General features: G+C 46.1%; 1 long non-coding RNA gene and 1 pseudogene across 1 annotated transcript in view; both read left to right on the forward strand.

The window, feature by feature from the left end:
- Positions 1–25,599, forward strand: part of LOC135571067 (uncharacterized) — a 73,272-nt gene that overhangs the window by 29,880 nt on the left and 17,793 nt on the right. The gene's annotated exons all lie outside the window — the stretch shown is intronic.
- The window catches only part of LOC135571065 (prominin-1-A-like), a 66,811-nt pseudogene that overhangs the window by 27,351 nt on the left and 13,861 nt on the right, over positions 1–25,599 (forward strand).

Consider the following 25,599-nt stretch of genomic DNA (forward strand, 5'->3'; position numbering starts at 1 on the left):
TAGACCCACTCTGTGTACAATAATAGTGTTTAACATGGTTTTTTGAATGACAATTACAAAAGTATGTGGACACCCCGTCAAACTAGTGGATTTGGCTATTTCAACCCGTTGCTGACAGGTGTATAACACACACAACCTGTCTGTCTCTGTCTCTGACTCTGTCTCTCTCTCTCTGTCTCTCTCTCTCTCTCTCTCTCTCTCTCTGCTCTCTCTCTCTCTCTTCTCACTCCCTGCCTCCCTCTCTCTCTCTCTCTCTCTCTCCCCCCTCTCCCCCCTCTCCCCTCTCTCCCCTCTCTCTCCCCCCTCTCCCCTAGACGAAAACTGTCAGTAGAATGTTTATTATTGTGAAGTGGAAACGTCTAGGAGCAACAAATGCCAAGCGTCGTCTGGAGTGGTGTAAAGTTCACGGCCATTGGACTCTGGAGCGGTGGAAACGCGTTCTCTGGAGTGATGAATCACACTTCACCATCTGGCAGTCTGTCAGACAAATCTGGGTTTGGCGGATGCCAGGAGAACGATACCTGCCCCAATGCATAGTGCCAACTGTAAAGTTTGGTGGAGGAGGAATAATGGTCTGGGGCCTGGTTTTCATGGTTCCTCAGTTCCAGTGAAGGGAAGTCTTAACGCTACAGCATACAATGACATTCTAGATGATTCTGTGTTTCCAACTTTGTGGCAACAGTTTGGGGAAGGCCCTTTCCTGTTTCAGCATGACAACGCTCCAGTGCACAAAGTGAGAGGTCCATACAGAAATGGTTTGCCGAGATCGGTGTGGAAGAACTTGACTGGCCTGCACAATGCCCTGACCTCAACCCCATCGAGCGAATTTGGGATGAATTGGAACGCCGACTGTGAGCCAGGCCTAATCGCCCAACAGCAGCGCCCGACCTCACTAACGCTCTTGTGGCTGAATGGAAGCAAGTACCCGCAGCAATGTTATAGCAGCAATGTTCCAACATCTAGTGGAAAGCCTTCCCAGAAGAGTGGAGGCTGTTATAGCAGCAATGTTCCAAGATCTAGTGGAAAGCCTTCCCAGAAGAGTGGAGGCTGTTATAGCAGCAATGTTCCAACATCTAGTAGAAAGCCTTCCCAGAAGAGTGGAGGCTGTTATAGCAGCAATGTTCCTACATCTAGTGGAAAGCCTTCCCAGAATAGTGGAGGCTGTTATAGCAGCAATGTTCCAACATCTAGTGGAAAGCCTTCCCAGAAGAGTGGAGGCTGTTATAGCAGCAATGTTCCAACATCTAGTGGAAAGCCTTCCCAGAAGAGTGGAGGCTGTTATAGCAGCAAAGGAGGGAACAACTCTATATTCATGTCCATGATTTTGGAATGAGATGTTGGACAAGCAGGTATCCACATACTGTTCGTCATAAAGTAATACTGCAAAACATGCATCCTGTTTGCAACAAGGCACTAAAGTAATACTGAAAACATGCATCCTGTTTGCAACAAGGCACTAAAGTAATACTGAAAACATGCATCCTGTTTGCAACAAGGCACTAAAGTAATACTGAAAACATGCATCCTGTTTGCAACAAGGCACTAAAGTAATGTTCCAAAACATGCATCCTGTTTGCAACAAGGCACTAAAGTAATACTGAAAACATGCATCCTGTTTGCAATAAGGCACTAAAGTAATACTGAAAACATGCATCCTGTTTGCAACAAGGCACTAAAGTAATACTGAAAACATGCATCCTGTTTGCAACAAGGCACTAAAGTAATACTGAAAACATGCATCCTGTTTGCAACAAGGCACTAAAGTAATACTGAAAACATGCATCCTGTTTGCAACAAGGCACTAAAGTAATACTGAAAACATGCATCCTGTTTGCAACAAGGCACTAAAGTAATACTGAAAACATGCATCCTGTTTGCAACAAGGCACTAAAGTAATACTGAAAACATGCATCCTGTTTGCAACAAGGCACTAAAGTAATACTGAAAACATGCATCCTGTTTGCAACAAGGCACTAAAGTAATACTGAAAACATGCATCCTGTTTGCAACAAGGCACTAAAGTAATACTGAAAACATGCATCCTGTTTGCAACAAGGCACTAAAGTAATGTTCCAAAACATGCATCCTGTTTGCAACAAGGCACTAAAGTAATACTCCAAAACATGTGGCAAAGAAAATAACTTTTTGTCTTGAATACAAAGTGTTGTTTGGGGCAAATCAAATACAACACATTACTGAGAATTGCTCTCCATATTTTCAAGCATAGTGGTGGCTGCATCATGTTATGGGTATGCTTGTAATTGTTAACGATGAGGGAGTTTTTCAGGATAAAAGAGAAACGGAATGGAGCTAAGCACAGGCAAAATCCTAGAGGAAAACCTGGTTCAGTCTGCTTTCCACCAGACACTGGGAGATGAATTCACCTTTCAGCAGGACAATAACCTGGTTCAGTCTGCTTTCCACCAGACACTGGGAGATGAATTCACCTTTCAGCAGGACAATAACCTGGTTCAGTCTGCTTTCCACCAGACACTGGGAGATGAATTCACCTTTCAGCAGGACAATAACCTGGTTCAGTCTGCTTTCCACCAGACACTGGGAGATGAAGTCACCTTTCAGCAGGACAATAACCTGGTTCAGTCTGCTTTCCACCAGACACTGGGAGATGAATTCACCTTTCAGCAGGACAATAACCTGGTTCAGTCTGCTTTCCACCAGACACTGGGAGATGAATAACCTGGTTCAGTCTGCTTTCCACCAGACACTGGGAGATGAATTCACCTTTCAGCAGGACAATAACCTGGTTCAGTCTGCTTTCCACCAGACACTGGGAGATGAATTCACCTTTCAACACGACAATAACCTGGTTCAGTCTGCTTTCCACCAGACACTGGGAGATGAATTCACCTTTCAGCAGGACAATAACCTGGTTCAGTCTGCTTTCCACCAGACACTGGGAGATGAATTCATCTTTCAGCAGGACAATAACCTGGTTCAGTCTGCTTTCCACCAGACACTGGGAGATGAATTCACCTTTCAGCAGGACAATAACCTGGTTCAGTCTGCTTTCCACCAGACACTGGGAGATGAATAACCTGGTTCAGTCTGCTTTCCACCAGACACTGGGAGATTAATTCACCTTTCAGCAGGAACATAACCTAAAACACAAGGCCAAATCTACACTGGGAGATGCTTACCAAGAAGACAGTGAATGTTCCTGAGTGGAATAGTTACACTTTTGACTTAAATCTACCTGAACATCTGTGGAAAGATCCTGGAAAATGGTTGTCTAGCAATGATCAACAACCAATGTGACAGAGCTTGAAGAATATTTTAAAGAATAATGGGCAAATGTTGCACAATCCAGGTATAGAAAGAGCTTAGAGACTTACCCAGAAAGACTCACAGCTGTCATCACTCTTAGAGACTTACCCAGAAAGACTGACAGCTGTAATGACTCTTAGAGACTTACCCAGAAAGACCCACAGCTATAATCACTCTTAGAGACTTACCCAGAAAGACTCACAGCTATAATCACTCTTAGAGACTTACCCAGAAAGACTCCCAGCTGTAATCACTCTTAGAGACTTACCCAGAAAACTGTAATCACTGCCAAAGGTGCTTCTACTAAGTATTGACTCAGGGGTGTGAATACTTATGTACATTAGATATTTCTGTATTTCATTTTCAATAAATGTTCTAACATTTCTCAAAACACGTTTTCAATGTGTCATTATGGGGTTTTGTGTATCGATGGGTGAGAATAAAACATCTATTTAATCCATTTTGAATTTAAATTGTAAGACAACTTTTTATTTGTGTTGTGATACTCTGTGGTACTCGGTGTGTGTTGTAATACTCTGTGGTACTCGGTGTGTGTTGTAATACTCTGTGGTACTCGGTGTGTGTTGTAATACTCTGTGGTACTCGGTGTGTGTTGTAATACTCTGTGGTACTCGGTGTGTGTTGTAATACTCTGTGGTACTCGGTGTGTGTTGTGATACTCTGTGGTACTCGGTGTGTGTTGTGATACTCTGTGGTACTCGGTGTGTGTTGTGATACTCTGTGGTACTCGGTGTGTGTTGTAATACTCTGTGGTACTCGTGTGTTGTGAATACTCTGTGTGTGTGTTTGTGATACTCTGTGTATTTGTGTTGTAATACTCTGTGGTACTCGGTGTGTGTTGTAATACTCTGTGGTACTCGGTGTGTGTTGTAATACTCTGTGGTACTCGGTGTGTGTTGTGATACTCTGTGGTACTCGGTGTGTGTTGTAATACTCTGTGGTACTCGGTGTGTGTTGTAATACTCTGTGGTACTCGGTGTGTGTTGTGATACTCTGTGGTACTCGGTGTGTGTTGTGAACAGTGTTGGTACTCTGTGTGTGTTGTGATACTCTGTGGTACTCGGTGTGTGTTGTAATACTCTGTGGTACTCGGTGTGTGTGTTGTGAACAGTCTGTGTGTTGTTCTGAACAGTGTGTGTTTTGTAATACTCTGTGGTACTCGGTGTGTGTTGTGATACTACTCGGTGTGTGTTGTAATACTCTGTGGTACTCGGTGTGTGTTGTAATACTCTGTGGTACTCGGTGTGTGTTGTGATACTCTGTGGTACTCGGTGTGTGTTGTAATACTCTGTGGTACTCGGTGTGTGTTGTAATACTCTGTGGTACTCGGTGTGTGTTGTAATACTCTGTGGTACTCGGTGTGTGTTGTTACTCTGTAATACTCTGTGGTACTCGGTGTGTGTTGTAATACTCTGTGGTACTCGTTGTGTGTACTCGGTGTGTGTTGTGATACTCTGAACTCGGTGTGTTTGTAATACTCTGTGGTACTCGGTGTGTGTTGTGATACTCTGTGGTACTGTGTGTTGTGATTGTGTACTGTGTTGTGATACTCTGTGGTACTCGGTGTGTGTTGTAATACTCTGGTGGTGTGTGTTGTTCTGAACAGTATTTGTGTTGTGATACTCTGTGGTACTCGGTGTGTGTTGTAATACTCTGTGGTACTCGGTGTGTGTTGTAATACTCTGTGGTACTCGGTGTGTGTTGATGTTGTGTACTTGTGTTGTATACTCTGTGGTACTCGGTGTGTGTTGTAATACTCTGTGGTACTCGGTGTGTGTTGTAATACTCTGTGGTACTCGGTGTGTGTTGTAATACTCTGTGGTACTCGGTGTGTGTTGTTCTGAACAGTGTTGTGTATTTGTGTTGTAATACTCTGTGGTACTCGGTGTGTGTTGTAATACTCTGTGGTACTCGGTGTGTGTTGTTCTGAACAGCGTTGTGTATTTGTGTTGTAATACTCTGTGGTACTCGGTGTGTGTTGTAATACTCTGTGGTACTCGGTGTGTGTTGTGATACTCTGTGGTACTCGGTGTGTGTTGTAATACTCTGTGGTACTCGGTGTGTGTTATAATACTCTGTGGTACTCGGTGTGTGTTGTAATACTCTGTGGTACTCGGTGTGTGTTGTTCTGAACAGTGTTGTGTATTTGTGTTGTAATACTCTGTGGTACTCGGTGTGTGTTGTAATACTCTGTGGTACTGTGTGTTGTGATACTCTGTGGTACTCGGTGTGTGTTGTAATACTCTGTGGTACTCTGTGTGTACTCGTGGTACTGTGTGTGTTGTAATACTCTGTGGTACTCGGTGTGTGTTGTAATACTCTGTGGTACTCGGTGTGTGTTGTGATACTCTGTGGTACTCGGTGTGTGTTGTAATACTCTGTGGTACTCGGTGTGTGTTGTAATACTCTGTGGTACTGGTGTGTGTGTGTATTTGTGTTGTAATACTCTGTGGTACTCGGTGTGTGTTGTAATACTCTGTGGTACTCGGTGTGTGTTGTTCTGGACAGTACTCTGTGGTACTCGGTGTGTGTTGTGATACTCTGTGGTACTCGGTGTGTGTTGTAATACTCTGTGGTACTCGGTGTGTGTTGTAATACTCTGTGGTACTCGGTGTGTGTTGTTCTGGACAGTGTTGTGTATTTGTGTTGTAATACTCTGTGGTACTCGGTGTGTGTTGTAATACTCTGTGGTACTCGGTGTGTGTTGTAATACTCTGTGGTACTCGGTGTGTGTTGTGATACTCTGTGGTACTCGGTGTGTGTTGTAATACTCTGTGGTACTCGGTGTGTGTTGTGATACTCTGTGGTACTCGGTGTGTGTTGTAATACTCTGTGGTACTCGGTGTGTGTTGTAATACTCTGTGGTACTCGGTGTGTGTTGTAATACTCTGTGGTACTCGGTGTGTGTTGTTCTGAACAGTGTTGTGTATTTGTGTTGTAATACTCTGTGGTACTCGGGGTGTGTTGTAATACTCTGTGGTACTCGGTGTGTGTTGTAATACTCTGTGGTACTCGGTGTGTGTTGTAATACTCTGTGGTACTCGGTGTGTGTTGTAATACTCTGTGGTACTCGGTGTGTGTTGTTCTGAACAGTGTTGTGTATTTGTGTTGTAATACTCTGTGGTACTCGGTGTGTGTTGTAATACTCTGTGGTACTCGGTGTGTGTTGTAATACTCTGTGGTACTCGGTGTGTGTTGTAATACTCTGTGGTACTCGGTGTGTGTTGTAATACTCTGTGGTATTCGGTGTGTGTTGTTCTGAACAGTGTTGTGTATTTGTGTTATAATACTCTGTGGGACTCGGTGTGTGTTGTAATACTATGTGGTACTCGGTGTGTGTTGTAATACTCTGTGGTACTCGGTGTGTGTTGTAATACTCTGTGGGACTCGGTGTGTGTTGTTCTGAACAGTGTTGTGTATTTGTGTTGTAATACTCTGTGGTACTCGGTGTGTGTTGTAATACTCTGTGGTACTCAGTGTGTGTTGTTCTGAACAGCGTTGTGTATTTGTGTTGTAATACTCTGTGGTACTCGGTGTGTGTTGTGATACTCTGTGGTACTCGGTGTGTGTTGTGATACTCTGTGGTACTCGGTGTGTGTTGTAATACTCTGTGGTACTCAGTGTGTGTTGTGATACTCTGTGGTACTCGGTGTGTGTTGTAATACTCTGTGGTACTCGGTGTGTGTTGTTCTGAACAGTGTTGTGTATTTGTGTTGTAATACTCTGTGGTACTCGGTGTGTGTTGTGATGTTGACCCTCTTCAGTAACTAGACCTATCTGAAACATGGCCCTCTTCAGTAACTAGACCTATCTGAAACATGGCCCTATTCAGTAACTAGACCTATCTGAAACATGGCCCTCTTCAGTAACTAGACCTATCTGAAACATGGCCCTCTTCAGTAACTAGACCTATCTGAAACATGGCCCTATTCAGTAACTAGACCTATCTGAAACATGGCCAGATTCAGTAACTAGACCTATCTGAAACATGGCCCTCTTCAGTAACTAGACCTATCTGAAACATGGCCCTCTTCAGTAACTAGACCTATCTGAAACATGGCCCTCTTCAGTAACTAGACCTATCTGAAACATGGCCCTATTCAGTAACTAGACCTATCTGAAACATGGCCAGATTCAGTAACTAGACCTATATGAAACATGGCCCTCTTCAGTAACTAGACCTATCTGAAACATGGCCCTCTTCAGTAACTAGACCTATCTGAAACATGGCCCTCTTCAGTAACTAGACCTATCTGAAACATGGCCTTATTCAGTAACTAGACCCATCTGAAACATGGCCCTCTTCAGTAACTAGACCTATCTGAAACATGGCCCTCTTCAGTAACTAGACCTATCTGAAACATGGCCCTCTTCAGTAACTAGACCTATCTGAAACATGGCCCTATTCAGTAACTAGACCTATCTGAAACATGGCCAGATTCAGTAACTAGACCTATCTGAAACATGGCCCTCTTCAGTAACTAGACCTATCTGAAACATGGCCCTATTCAGTAACTAGACCTATCTGAAACATGGCCAGATTCAGTAACTAGACCTATCTGAAACATGGCCCTCTTCAGTAACTAGACCTATCTGAAACATGGCCAGATTCAGTAACTAGACCGATCTGAAACATGGCCCTATTCAGTAACTAGACCTATCTGAAACATGGCCCTCTTCAGTAACTAGACCTATCTGAAACATGGCCCTCTTCAGTAACTAGACCTATCTGAAACATGGCCCTCTTCAGTAACTAGACCTATCTGAAACATGGCCCTCTTCAGTAACTAGACCTATCTGAAACATGGCCCTCTTCAGTAACTAGACCTATCTGAAACATGGCCAGATTCAGTAACTAGACCTATCTGAAACATGGCCCTATTCAGTAACTAGACCTATCTGAAACATGGCCCTATTCAGTAACTAGACCTATCTGAAACATGGCCCTCTTCAGTAACTAGACCTATCTGAAACATGGCCCTATTCAGTAACTAGACCCATCTGAAACATGGCCCTCTTCAGTAACTAGACCTTTGAAACATGGCCCACTTCAGTAACTAGACCTGAAACATGGCCCTCTTCAGTAACTAGACCTATCTGAAACATGGCCAGATTCAGTAACTAGACCTATCTGAAACATGGCCCTCTTCAGTAACTAGACCTATCTGAAACATGGCCCTATTCAGTAACTAGACCCATCTGAAACATGGCCCTATTCAGTAACTAGACCGATTTGAAACATGGCCCACTTCAGTAACTAGACCTATCTGAAACATGGCCCTCTTCAGTAACTAGACCTATCTGAAACATGGCCCTCTTTAGTAACTAGACCGAACTGAAACATGGCCTTCTCCTCTCTTCCAGAGCACCCTCAGCCAGAGCATCCGGCTACTGCAGAGGACAGCTAAGGAACTACCTGTGAGGACTCGCACGCACGCACGCACGCACGCACGCACGCACGCACGCACGCACGCACGCACACACACACACCCTAACTAACCTGTCTCTCTCAGGTGAAGGTGACTAACGTCCTTAGTGCCATCGACGAAGCAGAGTACCTCATCACACACAACGCTTCACGCGTGGTTAAACAGGTAAACACACTACGGACGGACGGACGGACGGACGGACGGACGGACAGACAGACAGACAGACAGACAACGCTTCACTACGGACGGACGGACAGACAGACAACGCTTCACTACGGACGGACGGACAGACAGACAACGCTTCACTACGGACGGACGGACAGACGGTCGGACAGACAGACAGACAGACAACGCTTCACTACGGACGGACGGACATACAGACAGACAGACAGACGGTCGGACAGACAGACAGACAGACAGACAGACAGACAGACAGACACACAACGCTTCACTACGGACGGACAGACAGACAGACAGACAGAAAGACGGACGGTCGGACAGACAGACAGACAGACAGACAGACAGACACACAACGCTTCACTACGGACAGACAGACAGACAGACACACACAACGCTTCACTACAGACGGACAGACAGACAGACAGACAGACAGAAAGACGGACGGTCAGACAGACAGACAGACAGACGGTCAGACAGACAGACGGACGGTCAGACAGACAGACGGACAGACGGTCAGACGGTCAGACGGTCAGACAGACAGACAGACAAACAGACACAATGCTTCACTACGGACAGACAGACAGACAGACAGACAGACAGACAGACAGACAGACAGACAGACAGACAGACAGACAGACAGACAGACAGACAGACAACGCTTCACTACGGACGGACGGGCAGACAGACAGACAGACAGACACACAACGCTTCACTACGGACGGACGGACAGACAGACAGACAGACAGACAGAAAGACGGACGGTCGGACAGACAGACAGACAGACACACACAACGCTTCACTACGGACAGACAGACAGACAGACAGACAGACGGTTCACTACAGACAGACAGACAGACAGACAGACAGACAGACAGACAGACAGACAACGCTTCACTACGGACGGACGGACAGACAGACAGACAGACAGACAGACAGACAGACAGACAGACACACAACGCTTCACTACGGACGGACAGACAGACAGAAAGACGGACGGTCGGACAGACAGACAGACAGACAGACAGACAGACAGACACACAGCTTCACTACGGACAGACAGACAGACAGACACACACAACGCTTCACTACAGACGGACAGACAGACAGACAGAAAGACGGACGGTCAGACAGACGGTCAGACAGACAGACGGTCAGACGGTCAGACAGACAGACAGACAGACAGACAGACAGACAGACAGACAGACACACAACGCTTCACTACGGTCAGACAGACAGACAGAAAGACAGACAGACAGACAGACAGACAGACAGACAGACAGACAGACACTTCACTACGGACAGACAGACAGACAGACACTCTAACAACGTTGTCCCCCAGGAGGACAGACAGACATGACAGAAAGCCTGGTTGGATACTTCAGACAGTACACAGACTGGGTCAAAAACTCTGTAAGTTATCAGGTTAGAGTTATATACTGTTAGAGATATACTGTTAGAGATAGACAATACAGACATAACTGTTAGAGTTATATACTGATATACAGACAGATATACAGATAGACTGTTAGAGTTATATACTGAGAGATATACTGGTTATATACTGTTAGATATACCATTGGAACACAGGAGACGTTAGAGTTATATACTGTTAGAGTTATATACTGGTCTATATACTGTTAGAGATATACTGGTTGGATACTGTTAGAGTTATATACTGTTAGAGTTATATACTGGTTATATACTGTTAGAGTTATATACTGTTAGAGAGTTATATACTGTTAGTTATATACTGGTTATATACTGTTAGAGTTATATACTGGTTATATACTGTTAGAGTTATATACTGTTAGAGTTATATACTGGTTATATACTGTTAGAGTTATATACTGTTAGAGTTATATACTGTTAGAGTTATATACTGGTTATATACTGTTAGAGTTATATACTGGTTATATACTGTTAGAGTTATATACTGGTTATATACTGTTAGAGTTATATACTGGTTATATACTGTTAGAGTTATATACTGTTAGAGTTATATACTGTTAGAGTTATATACTGGTTATATACTGTTAGAGTTATATACTGGTTATATACTGTTAGAGTTATATACTGTTAGAGTTATATACTGGTTATATACTGTTAGAGTTATATACTGGTTATATACTGTTAGAGTTATATACTGGTTATATACTGTTAGAGTTATATACTGTTAGAGTTATATACTGGTTATATACTGTTAGAGTTATATACTGGTTATATACTGTTAGAGTTATATACTGGTTATATACTGTTAGAGTTATATACTGGTTATATACTGTTAGAGTTATATACTGTTAGAGTTATATACTGGTTATATACTGTTAGAGTTATATACTGTTAGAGTTATATACTGTTAGAGTTATATACTGTTAGAGTTATATACTGGTTATATACTGTTAGAGTTATATACTGTTAGAGTTATATACTGGTTATATACTGTTAGAGTTATATACTGGTTATATACTGTTAGAGTATATACTGGTTATATACTGTTAGAGTTATATACTGGTTATATACTGTTAGAGTTATATACTGGTTATATACTGTTAGAGTTATATACTGGTTATATACTGTTAGAACACAGGAGTGATGGTTGCTGGTAATGGGCCTCTGTACTCCTATGTAGATATTCCATTGGAACACAGGAGTGATGGTTGCTGATAATGGGCCTCTGTACTCCTATGTAGATATTCCATTGGAACACAGGAGTGATGGTTGCTGATAATGGGCCTCTGTACTCCTATGTAGATATTCCATTGGAACACAGGAGTGATGGTTGCTGATGATGGGCCTCTGTACTCCTATGTAGATATTCCATTGGAACACAGGAGTGATGGTTGCTGATAATGGGCCTCTGTACTCCTATGTAGATATTCCATTGGAACACAGGAGTGATGGTTGCTGATAATGGGCCTCTGTACTCCTATGTAGATATTCCATTGGAACACAGGAGTGATGGTTGCTGATAATGGGTCTCTGTACTCCTATGTAGATATTCCATTGGAACACAGGAGTGATGGTTGCTGATAATGGGCCTCTGTACTCCTATGTAGATATTCCATTGGAACACAGGAGTGATGGTTGCTGATAATGGGCCTCTGTACTCCTATGTAGATATTCCATTGGAACACAGGAGTGATGGTTGCTGATAATGGGCCTCTGTACTCCTATGTAGATATTCCATTGGAACACAGGAGTGATGGTTGCTGATAATGGGCCTCTGTACTCCTATGTAGATATTCCATTGGAACACAGGAGTGATGGTTGCTGATAATGGGCCTCTGTACTCCTATGTAGATATTCCATTAAACAATCAGCCGTTTCCAGCTACAACAGTCATTTACAACATTAACAATGTCTACACTGTATTTCTGATCAATTTGATGTTATTTTAATGGACAAAAAATGTGCTTTTCTTTCAAAAACATGGACGTTTCTAAGTGACCCCAAACTTTTGAATGCTAGTGTGTATATATATATATATATATATACACACATTTAAACTCAGTTTTTCAGAATTCCTGACATTTAATCCTAGTAAAAATGCCCTGTTTTAGGTCAGTTAGGATCACCACTTTATTTTAAGAATGTGAAATGTCAGAATAATAGTAGAGAGAATAGAAAATGTGTGGGCAGAACTGAAAAAGCGTGTTTGAGCAAGGAGGCCTACAAACCTGACTCAGTTAGACCAGCTCTGTCAGGAGGCCTACAAACCTGACTCAGTTACACCAGCTCTGTCAGGAGGCCTACAAACCTGACTCAGTTACACCAGCTCTGTCAGGAGGTCTACAAACCTGACTCAGTTACACCAGCTCTGTCAGGAGGCCTACAAACCTGACTCAGTTACACCAGCTCTGTCAGGAGGTCTACAAACCTGACTCAGTTACACCAGCTCTGTCAGGAGGTCTACAAACCTGACTCAGTTACACCAGCTTTGTCAGGAGGTCTACAAACCTGACTCAGTTACACCAGCTCTGTCAGGAGGCCTACAAACCTGACTCAGTTACACCAGCTCTGTCAGGAGGCCTACAAACCTGACTGACCAGCTCTGTCAGGAGGTCTACAAACCTGACTCAGCTCTGTCAGGAGGTCTACAAACCTGACTCAGTTACACCAGCTCTGTCAGGAGGCCTACAAACCTGACTCAGTTACACCAGCTCTGTCAGGAAGAATGGGCCAAAGATTCACCCAACTTATTGTGGGAAGCTTGTGGAAGGCTACCTGAAACATTTGACCCAAATTAAACAATTTAAAGGCAATGCTGCCAAATATTAATTGAGTGTATGTAAACTTCTGACCCACTGGGAATGTGATGAAAGAAACCAAAGCTGAAATAAATAATTATCTCTAATATTATTCTGTACACTATTGTTCTGTTTAGCTAGATCTGTACCTCTCCTCCAGTCCCTCCAGTCCTAACCTCTCGTCCATAATGTAATGTGTCCTAGCTGACAGGGGAGGTGTCTCAGTGTCAGCCCATCAGTAACCTCCATAATGTAATGTATCCTAGCTGACAGGGGGAGGTGTCTCAGTGTCAGCCCATCAGTAACCTCCATAATGTATCCTAGCTGACAGGGGAGGTGTCTCAGTGTCAGCCCATCAGTAACCTCCATAATGTAATGTATCCTAGCTGACAGGGGAGGTGTCTCAGTGTCAGCCCATCAGTAACCTCCATAATGTAATGTATCCTAGCTGACAGGGGGAGGTGTCTCAGTGTCAGCCCATCAGTAACCTCCATAATGTATCCTAGCTGACAGGGGAGGTGTCTCAGTGTCAGCCCATCAGTAACCTCCATAATGTAATGTATCCTAGCTGACAGGGGAGGTGTCTCAGTGTCAGCCCATCAGTAACCTCCATAATGTAATGTATCCTAGCTGACAGGGGAGGTGTCTCAGTGTCAGCCCATCAGTAACATAATGCCCATCAGTAACCTCCATAATGTAATGTATCCTAGCTGACAGGGGAGGTGTCTCAGTGTCAGCCCATCAGTAACCTCCATAATGTAATGTATCCTAGCTGACAGGGGAGGTGTCTCAGTGTCAGCCCATCAGTAACCTCCATAATGTAATGTATCCTAGCTGACAGGGGAGGTGTCTCAGTGTCAGCCCATCAGTAACCTCCATAATGTAATGTATCCTAGCTGACAGGGGAGGTGTCTCAGTGTCAGCCCATCAGTAACCTCCATAATGTAATGTATCCTAGCTGACAGGGGAGGTGTCTCAGTGTCAGCCCATCAGTAACCTCCATAATGTAATGTATCCTAGCTGACAGGGGAGGTGTCTCAGTGTCAGCCCATCAGTAACCTCCATAATGTAATGTATCCTAGCTGACAGGGGAGGTGTCTCAGTGTCAGCCCATCAGTAACCTCCATAATGTAATGTATCCTAGCTGACAGGGGAGGTGTCTCAGTGTCAGCCCATCAGTAACCTCCATAATGTAATGTGTCCTAGCTGACAGGGGAGGTGTCTCAGTGTCAGCCCATCAGTAACCTCCATAATGTAATGTATCCTAGCTGACAGGGGAGGTGTCTCAGTGTCAGCCCATCAGTAACCTCCATAATGTAATGTATCCTAGCTGACAGGGGAGGTGTCTCAGTGTCAGCCCATCAGTAACCTCCATAATGTATCCTAGCTGACAGGGGAGGTGTCTCAGTGTCAGCCCATCAGTAACCTCCATAATGTAATGTATCCTAGCTGACAGGGGAGGTGTCTCAGTGTCAGCCCATCAGTAACCTCCATAATGTAATGTATCCTAGCTGACAGGGGAGGTGTCTCAGTGTCAGCCCATCAGTAACCTCCATAATGTAATGTATCCTAGCTGACAGGGGAGGTGTCTCAGTGTCAGCCCATCAGTAACCTCCATAATGTAATGTATCCTAGCTGACAGGGGAGGTGTCTCAGTGTCAGCCCATCAGTAACCTCCATAATGTAATGTATCCTAGCTGACAGGGAGGTGTCTCAGTGTCAGCCCATCAGTAACCTCCATAATGTATCCTAGCTGACAGGGAGGTGTCTCAGTGTCAGCCCATCAGTAACCTCCATATAATGTATCCTAGCTGACAGGGGAGGTGTCTCAGTGTCAGCCCATCAGTAACCTCCATAATGTAATGTATCCTAGCTGACAGGGGAGGTGTCTCAGTGTCAGCCCATCAGTAACCTCCATAATGTAATGTATCCTAGCTGACAGGGGAGGTGTCTGTCAGTGTCAGCCCATGTCAGTAACCCTCCATAATGTAATGTATCCTAGCTGACAGGGGAGGTGTCTCAGTGTCAGCCCATCAGTAACCTCCATAATGTAATGTATCCTAGCTGACAGGGGAGGTGTCTCAGTGTCAGCCCATCAGTAACCTCCATAATGTAATCCTAGCTGACAGGGGAGGTGTCTCAGTGTCAGCCCATCAGTAACCTCCATAATGTATCCTAGCTGACAGGGGAGGTGTCTCAGTGTCAGCCCATCAGTAACCTCCATAATGTAATGTATCCTAGCTGACAGGGGAGGTGTCTCAGTGTCAGCCCATCAGTAACCTCCATAATGTAATGTATCCTAGCTGACAGGGGAGGTGTCTCAGTGTCAGCCCATCAGTAACCTCCATAATGTAATGTATCCTAGCTGACAGGGGAGGTGTCTCAGTGTCAGCCCATCAGTAACCTCCATAATGTAATGTATCCTAGCTGACAGGGGAGGTGTCTCAGTGTCAGCCCATCAGTAACCTCCATAATGTATCCTAGCTGACAGGGGAGGTGTCTCAGTGTCAGCCCATCAGTAACCTCCATAATGTAATGTATCCTAGCTGACAGGGGAGGTGTCTCAGTGTCAGCCCATCAGTAACCTCCATAATGTAATGTATCCTAGCTGACAGGGGAGGTGTCTCAGTGTCAGCCCATCAGTAACCTCCATAATGTAATGTATCCTAGCTGACAGGGGAGGTGTCTCAGTGTCAGCCCATCAGTAACCTCCATAATGTAATGTATCCTAGCTGACAGGGGAGGTGTCTCAGTGTCAGCCCATCAGTAACCTCCATAATGTAATGTATCCTAGCTGACAGGGGAGGTGTCTCAGTGTCAGCCCATCAGTAACCTCCATAATGTATCCTATGTATCCTAGCTGACAGGGAGGTGTCTCAGTGTCAGCCCATCAGTAACCTCCATAATGTATCCTAGCTGACAGGGGAGGTGTCTCAGTGTCAGCCCATCAGTAACCTCCATAATGTAATGTATCCTAGCTGACAGGGGAGTGTCTCAGTGTCAGCCCATCAGTAACTCCATAATGATCCTAGGACAGGGGGTGTCTCAGTGTCAGCCCATCAGTAACCTCCATAATGTATCCTAGCTGACAGGGGAGGTGTCTCAGTGTCAGCCCATCAGTAACCTCCATAATGTAATGTATCCTAGCTGACAGGGGAGGTGTCTCAGTGTCAGCCCATCAGTAACCTCCATAATGTAATGTATCCTAGCTGACAGGGGAGGTGTCTCAGTGTCAGCCCATCAGTAACCTCCATAATGTAATGTATCCTAGCTGACAGGGGAGGTGTCTCAGTGTCAGCCCATCAGTAACCTCCATAATGTAATCATCCTAGCTGACAGGGGGAGGTGTCTCAGTGTCAGCCCATCAGTAACCTCCATAATGTAATGTATCCTAGCTGACAGGGGAGGTGTCTCAGTGTCAGCCCATCAGTAACCTCCATAATGTAATGTATCCTAGCTGACAGGGGAGGTGTCTCAGTGTCAGCCCATCAGTAACCTCCATAATGTATCCTAGCTGACAGGGAGGTGTCTCAGTGTCAGCCCATCAGTAACCTCCAAACCTGTAATGTATCCTAGCTGACAGGGGAGGTGTCTCAGTGTCAGCCCATCAGTAACCTCCATAATGTATCCTAGCTGACAGGGGAGGTGTCTCAGTGTCAGCCCATCAGTAACCTCCATAATGTAATGTATCCCAGCTGACAGGGGAGGTGTCTCAGTGTCAGCCCATCAGTAACCTCCATAATGTATCCTAGCTGACAGGGGAGGTGTCTCAGTGTCAGCCCATCAGTAACCTCCATAATGTAATGTATCCTAGCTGACAGGGGAGGTGTCTCAGTGTCAGCCCATCAGTAACCTCCATAATGTATCCTAGCTGACAGGGGAGGTGTCTCAGTGTCAGCCCATCAGTAACCTCCATAATGTAATGTATCCTAGCTGACAGGGGAGGTGTCTCAGTGTCAGCCCATCAGTAACCTCCATAATGTAATGTATCCTAGCTGACAGGGGAGGTGTCTCAGTGTCAGCCCATCAGTAACCTCCATAATGTATCCTAGCTGACAGGGGAGGTGTCTCAGTGTCAGCCCATCAGTAACCTCCATAATGTAATGTATCCTAGCTGACAGGGGAGGTGTCTCAGTGTCAGCCCATCAGTAACCTCCATAATGTAATCCTAGCTGACAGGGAGGTGTCTCAGTGTCAGCCCATCAGTAACCTCCATAATGTAATGTATCCTAGCTGACAGGGGGAGGTGTCTCAGTGTCAGCCCATCAGTAACCTCCATAATGTAATGTATCCTAGCTGACAGGGGAGGTGTCTCAGTGTCAGCCCATCAGTAACCTCCATAATGTAATGTATCCTAGCTGACAGGGGAGGTGTCTCAGTGTCAGCCCATCAGTAACCTCCATAATGTATCCTAGCTGACAGGGGAGGTGTCTCAGTGTCAGCCCATCAGTAACCTCCATAATGTAATGTATCCTAGCTGACAGGGGAGGTGTCTCAGTGTCAGCCCATCAGTAACCTCCATAATGTAATGTATCCTAGCTGACAGGGGAGGTGTCTCAGTGTCAGCCCATCAGTAACCTCCATAATGTAATGTATCCTAGCTGACAGGGGAGGTGTCTCAGTGTCAGCCCATCAGTAACCTCCATAATGTAATGTATCAGCCCATCAGCTGACAGGGGGGAGGTGTCTCAGTGTCAGCCCATCAGTAACCTCCATAATGTAATGTATCCTAGCTGACAGGGAGGTGTCTCAGTGTCAGCCCATCAGTAACCTCCATAATGTAATGTATCCTAGCTGACAGGGAGGTGTCTCAGTGTCAGCCCATCAGTAACCTCCATAATGTAATGTATCCTAGCTGACAGGGAGGTGTCTCAGTGTCAGCCCATCAGTAACCTCCATAATGTATCCTAGCTGACAGGGGAGGTGTCTCAGTGTCAGCCCATCAGTAACCTCCATAATGTAATGTATCCTAGCTGACAGGGGAGGTGTCTCAGTGTCAGCCCATCAGTAACCTCCATAATGTATCCTAGCTGACAGGGGAGGTGTCTCAGTGTCAGCCCATCAGTAACCTCCATAATGTATCCTAGCTGACAGGGGAGGTGTCTCAGTGTCAGCCCATCAGTAACCTCCATAATGTAATGTGTCCTAGCTGACAGGGGGAGGTGTCTCAGTGTCAGCCCATCAGTAACCTCCATAATGTAATGTATCCTAGCTGACAGGGGAGGTGTCTCAGTGTCAGCCCATCAGTAACCTCCATAATGTAATGTATCCTAGCTGACAGGGGAGGTGTCTCAGTGTCAGCCCATCAGTAACCTCCATAATGTAATGTATCCTAGCTGACAGGGGAGGTGTCTCAGTGTCAGCCCATCAGTAACCTCCATAATGTAATGTATCCTAGCTGACAGGGGAGGTGTCTCAGTGTCAGCCCATCAGTAACCTCCATAATGTAATCCTAGCTGACAGGGAGGTGTCTCAGTGTCAGCCCATCAGTAACCTCCATAATGTAATGTGTCCTAGCTGACAGGGGAGGTGTCTCAGTGTCAGCCCATCAGTAACCTCCATAATGTAATGTATCCTAGCTGACAGGGGAGGTGTCTCAGTGTCAGCCCATCAGTAACCTCCATAATGTAATGTATCCTAGCTGACAGGGGAGGTGTCTCAGTGTCAGCCCATCAGTAACCTCCATAATGTATCCTAGCTGACAGGGGAGGTGTCTCAGTGTCAGCCCATCAGTAACCTCCATAATGTAATGTATCCTAGCTGACAGGGGAGGTGTCTCAGTGTCAGCCCATCAGTAACCTCCATAATGTAATGTATCCTAGCTGACAGGGAGGTGTCTCAGTGTCAGCCCATCAGTAACCTCCATAATGTAATGTATCCTGGCTGAATGTATCCCCATAGCTGACAGGGGAGGTGTCTCAGTGTCAGCCCATCAGTAACCTCCATAATGTATCCTAGCTGACAGGGAGGTGTCTCAGTGTCAGCCCATCAGTAACCTCCATAATGTAATGTATCCTAGCTGACAGGGGAGGTGTCTCAGTGTCAGCCCATCAGTAACCTCCATAATGTAAATGTATCCTAGCTGACAGGGAGGTGTCTCAGTGTCAGCCCATCAGTAACCTCCATAATGTATGTATCCTAGCTGACAGGGGAGGTGTCTCAGTGTCAGCCCATCAGTAACCTCCATAATGTAATGTATCCTAGCTGACAGGGGAGGTGTCTCAGTGTCAGCCCATCAGTAACCTCCATAATGTAATGTATCCTAGCTGACAGGGGAGGTGTCTCAGTGTCAGCCCATCAGTAACCTCCATAATGTAATGTATCCTAGCTGACAGGGGAGGTGTCTCAGTGTCAGCCCATCAGTAACCTCCATAATGTAATGTATCCTAGCTGACAGGGAGGTGTGTCTCAGTGTCAGCCCATCAGTAACCTCCATAATGTATCCTAGCTGACAGGGGAGGTGTCTCAGTGTCAGCCCATCAGTAACCTCCATAATGTAATGTATCCTAGCTGACAGGGGGAGGTGTCTCAGTGTCAGCCCATCAGTAACCTCCATAATGTAATGTATCCTAGCTGACAGGGGAGGTGTCTCAGTGTCAGCCCATCAGTAACCTCCATAATGTATCCTAGCTGACAGGGGAGGTGTCTCAGTGTCAGCCCATCAGTAACCTCCATAATGTAATGTATCCTAGCTGACAGGGGAGGTGTCTCAGTGTCAGCCCATCAGTAACCTCCATAATGTAATGTATCCTAGCTGACAGGGGAGGTGTCTCAGTGTCAGCCCATCAGTAACCTCCATAATGTAATGTATCCTAGCTGACAGGGAGGTGTCTCAGTGTCAGCCCATCAGTAACCTCCATAATGTAATGTATCCTAGCTGACAGGGAGGTGTCTCAGTGTCAGCCATCAGTAACCTCCATAATGTAATGTATCCTAGCTGACAGGGGAGGTGTCTCAGTGTCAGCCCATCAGTAACCTCCATAATGTAATGTATCCTAGCTGACAGGGGGAGGTGTCTCAGTGTCAGCCCATCAGTAACCTCCATAATGTATCCTAGCTGACAGGGGAGGTGTCTCAGTGTCAGCCCATCAGTAACCTCCATAATGTAATGTATCCTAGCTGACAGGGGAGGTGTCTCAGTGTCAGCCCATCAGTAACCTCCATAATGTATCCTAGCTGACAGGGGAGGTGTCTCAGTGTCAGCCCATCAGTAACCTCCATAATGTAATGTATCCTAGCTGACAGGGGAGGTGTCTCAGTGTCAGCCCATCAGTAACCTCCATAATGTATCCTATGACAGGAGGTGTCTCAGTGTCCCCATCAGCTGACAGGGGGGAGTGTCTCAGTGTCAGCCCATCAGTAACCTCCATAATGTAATGTATCCTAGCTGACAGGGGGAGGTGTCTCAGTGTCAGCCCATCAGTAACCTCCATAATGTAATGTATCCTAGCTGACAGGGGGAGGTGTCTCAGTGTCAGCCCATCAGTAACCTCCATAATGTAATGTGTCCTAGCTGACAGGGGGAGGTGTCTCAGTGTCAGCCCATCAGTAACCTCCATAATGTAATGTATCCTAGCTGACAGGGGAGGTGTCTCAGTGTCAGCCCATCAGTAACCTCCATAATGTATCCTAGCTGACAGGGGAGGTGTCTCAGTGTCAGCCCATCAGTAACCTCCATAATGTAATGTATCCTAGCTGACAGGGGGAGGTGTCTCAGTGTCAGCCCATCAGTAACCTCCATAATGTATCCTAGCTGACAGGGGAGGTGTCTCAGTGTCAGCCCATCAGTAACCTCCATAATGTATCCTAGCTGACAGGGGAGGTGTCTCAGTGTCAGCCCATCAGTAACCTCCATAATGTAATGTATCCTAGCTGACAGGGGAGGTGTCTCAGTGTCAGCCCATCAGTAACCTCCATAATGTAATGTATCCTAGCTGACAGGGGAGGTGTCTCAGTGTCAGCCCATCAGTAACCTCCATAATGTAATGTATCCTAGCTGACAGGGGGAGGTGTCTCAGTGTCAGCCCATCAGTAACCTCCATAATGTAATGTATCCTAGCTGACAGGGGAGGTGTCTCAGTGTCAGCCCATCAGTAACCTCCATAATGTATCCCTGTCAGCCCATAGCTGACAGGGAGGTGTCTCAGTGTCAGCCCATCAGTAACCTCCATAATGTAATGTATCCTAGCTGACAGGGGGAGGTGTCTCAGTGTCAGCCCATCAGTAACCTCCATAATGTATCCTAGCTGACAGGGGAGGTGTCTCAGTGTCAGCCCATCAGTAACCTCCATAATCCATAATGTATCCTAGCTGACAGGGGAGGTGTCTCAGTGTCAGCCCATCAGTAACCTCCATAATGTAATGTATCCTAGCTGACAGGGGAGGTGTCTCAGTGTCAGCCCTCAGTAACCTCCATAATGTATCCTAGCTGACAGGGGAGGTGTCTCAGTGTCAGCCCATCAGTAACCTCCATAATGTAATGTATCCTAGCTGACAGGGAGGTGTCTCAGTGTCAGCCCATCAGTAACCTCCATAATGTAATGTATCCTAGCTGACAGGAGGTGTCTCAGTGTCAGCCCATCAGTAACCTCCATAATGTATCCTAGCTGACAGGGGAGGTGTCTCAGTGTCAGCCCATCAGTAACCTCCATAATGTATCCTAGCTGACAGGGGAGGTGTCTCAGTGTCAGCCCATCAGTAACCTCCATAATGTAATGTATCCTAGCTGACAGGGGAGGTGTCTCAGTGTCAGCCCATCAGTAACCTCCATAATGTAATGTATCCTAGCTGACAGGGAGGTGTCTCAGTGTCAGCCCATCAGTAACCTCCATAATGTAATGTATCCTAGCTGACAGGGGAGGTGTCTCAGTGTCAGCCCATCAGTAACCTCCATAATGTAATGTATCCTAGCTGACAGGGGGAGGTGTCTCAGTGTCAGCCCATCAGTAACCTCCATAATGTATCCTAGCTGACAGGGGAGGTGTCTCAGTGTCAGCCCATCAGTAACCTCCATAATGTATCCTAGCTGACAGGGGGAGGTGTCTCAGTGTCAGCCCATCAGTAACCTCCATAATGTAATGTATCCTAGCTGACAGGGGAGGTGTCTCAGTGTCAGCCCATCAGTAACCTCCATAATGTAATGTATCCTAGCTGACAGGGGGAGGTGTCTCAGTGTCAGCCCATCAGTAACCTCCATAATGTATCCTAGCTGACAGGGGAGGTGTCTCAGTGTCAGCCCATCAGTAACCTCCATAATGTATCCTAGCTGACAGGGGAGGTGTCTCAGTGTCAGCCCATCAGTAACCTCCATAATGTAATGTATCCTAGCTGACAGGGGGAGGTGTCTCAGTGTCAGCCCATCAGTAACCTCCATAATGTAATGTATCCTAGCTGACAGGGGAGGTGTCTCAGTGTCAGCCCATCAGTAACCTCCATAATGTATCCTAGCTGACAGGGGAGGTGTCTCAGTGTCAGCCCATCAGTAACCTCCATAATGTAATGTGTCCTAGCTGACAGGGGAGGTGTCTCAGTGTCAGCCCATCAGTAACCTCCATAATGTATCCTAGCTGACAGGGGAGGTGTCTCAGTGTCAGCCCATCAGTAACCTCCATAATGTAATGTATCCTAGCTGACAGGGGAGGTGTCTCAGTGTCAGCCCATCAGTAACCTCCATAATGTAATGTATCCTAGCTGACAGGGGAGGTGTCTCAGTGTCAGCCCATCAGTAACCTCCATAATGTAATGTATCCTAGCTGACAGGGGAGGTGTCTCAGTGTCAGCCCATCAGTAACCTCCATAATGTATCCTAGCTGACAGGGGAGGTGTCTCAGTGTCAGCCCATCAGTAACCTCCATAATGTAATGTATCCTAGCTGACAGGGGGAGGTGTCTCAGTGTCAGCCCATCAGTAACCTCCATAATGTATCCTAGCTGACAGGGGAGGTGTCTCAGTGTCAGCCCATCAGTAACCTCCATAATGTAATGTATCCTAGCTGACAGGGGAGGTGTCTCAGTGTCAGCCCATCAGTAACCTCCATAATGTAATGTATCCTAGCTGACAGGGGAGGTGTCTCAGTGTCAGCCCATCAGTAACCTCCATAATGTATCCTAGCTGACAGGGGAGGTGTCTCAGTGTCAGCCCATCAGTAACCTCCATAATGTAATGTATCCTAGCTGACAGGGGAGGTGTCTCAGTGTCAGCCCATCAGTAACCTCCATAATGTAATGTATCCTAGCTGACAGGGGAGGTGTCTCAGTGTCAGCCCATCAGTAACCTCCATAATGTAATGTCTAGCTGACAGGGGAGAGGTGTCTCAGTGTCAGCCCATCAGTAACCTCCATAATGTAATCCTAGCTGACAGGGGAGGTGTCTCAGTGTCAGCCCATCAGTAACCTCCATAATGTATCCTAGCTGACAGGGGAGGTGTCTCAGTGTCAGCCCATCAGTAACCTCCATAATGTAATGTGTCCTAGCTGACAGGGGGAGGTGTCTCAGTGTCAGCCCATCAGTAACCTCCATAATGTAATGTATCCTAGCTGACAGGGGAGGTGTCTCAGTGTCAGCCCATCAGTAACCTCCAATGTAATGTATCCTAGCTGACAGGGGAGGTGTCTCAGTGTCAGCCCATCAGTAACCTCCATAATGTAATGTGTCCTAGCTGACAGGGGAGGTGTCTCAGTGTCAGCCCATCAGTAACCTCCATAATGTAATCCTAGCTGACAGGGGAGGTGTCTCAGTGTCAGCCCATCAGTAACCTCCATAATGTAATGTATCCTAGCTGACAGGGGGGAGGTGTCTCAGTGTCAGCCCATCAGTAACCTCCATAATGTAATCCTAGCTGACAGGGGAGGTGTCTCAGTGTCAGCCCATCAGTAACCTCCATAATGTATCCTAGCTGACAGGGGAGGTGTCTCAGTGTCAGCCCATCAGTAACCTCCATAATGTAATGTATCCTAGCTGACAGGGGGAGGTGTCTCAGTGTCAGCCCATCAGTAACCTCCATAATGTAATGTATCCTAGCTGACAGGGGAGGTGTCTCAGTGTCAGCCCATCAGTAACCTCCATAATGTAATGTATCCTAGCTGACAGGGGAGGTGTCTCAGTGTCAGCCCATCAGTAACCTCCATAATGTAATGTATCCTAGCTGACAGGGGAGGTGTCTCAGTGTCAGCCCATCAGTAACCTCCATAATGTATCCTAGCTGACAGGGGAGGTGTCTCAGTGTCAGCCCATCAGTAACCTCCATAATGTAATGTATCCTAGCTGACAGGGGGAGGTGTCTCAGTGTCAGCCCATCAGTAACCTCCATAATGTAATGTATCCTAGCTGACAGGGGAGGTGTCTCAGTGTCAGCCCATCAGTAACCTCCATAATGTAATGTATCCTAGCTGACAGGGGAGGTGTCTCAGTGTCAGCCCATCAGTAACCTCCATAATGTAATGTATCCTAGCTGACAGGGGAGGTGTCTCAGTGTCAGCCCATCAGTAACCTCCATAATGTAATGTCCTAGCTGACAGGGGAGGTGTCTCAGTGTCAGCCCATCAGTAACCTCCATAATGTAATGTAACATCCAGTAGCCCATCAGTAACCTCCATAATGACAGGGGAGGTGTCTCAGTGTCAGCCCATCAGTAACCTCCATAATGTATCCTAGCTGACAGGGGGAGGTGTCTCAGTGTCAGCCCATCAGTAACCTCCATAATGTAATGTATCCTAGCTGACAGGGGAGGTGTCTCAGTGTCAGCCCATCAGTAACCTCCATAATGTATCCTAGCTGACAGGGGGAGGTGTCTCAGTGTCAGCCCATCAGTAACCTCCATAATGTAATGTGTCCTAGCTGACAGGGGAGGTGTCTCAGTGTCAGCCCATCAGTAACCTCCATAATGTATCCTAGCTGACAGGGGAGGTGTCTCAGTGTCAGCCCATCAGTAACCTCCATAATGTAATGTATCCTAGCTGACAGGGGAGGTGTCTCAGTGTCAGCCCATCAGTAACCTCCATAATGTAATGTATCCTAGCTGACAGGGGAGGTGTCTCAGTGTCAGCCCATCAGTAACCTCCATAATGTAATGTATCCTAGCTGACAGGGGAGGTGTCTCAGTGTCAGCCCATCAGTAACCTCCATAATGTAATGTATCTAGGGAGGTGTCTCAGTGTCAGCCCATCAGTAACCTCCATAATGTATCCTAGCTGACAGGGGAGGTGTCTCAGTGTCAGCCCATCAGTAACCTCCATAATGTAATGTGTCCTAGCTGACAGGGGAGGTGTCTCAGTGTCAGCCCATCAGTAACCTCCATAATGTAATGTATCCTAGCTGACAGGGGAGGTGTCTCAGTGTCAGCCCATCAGTAACCTCCATAATGTAATGTATCCTAGCTGACAGGGGAGGTGTCTCAGTGTCAGCCCATCAGTAACCTCCATAATGTATCCTAGCTGACA

Source organism: Oncorhynchus nerka, unplaced genomic scaffold (genome assembly GCF_034236695.1).
Source record: "Oncorhynchus nerka isolate Pitt River unplaced genomic scaffold, Oner_Uvic_2.0 unplaced_scaffold_811, whole genome shotgun sequence".
In the NCBI taxonomy this organism is placed as follows: Eukaryota; Metazoa; Chordata; class Actinopteri; order Salmoniformes; family Salmonidae; genus Oncorhynchus; species Oncorhynchus nerka.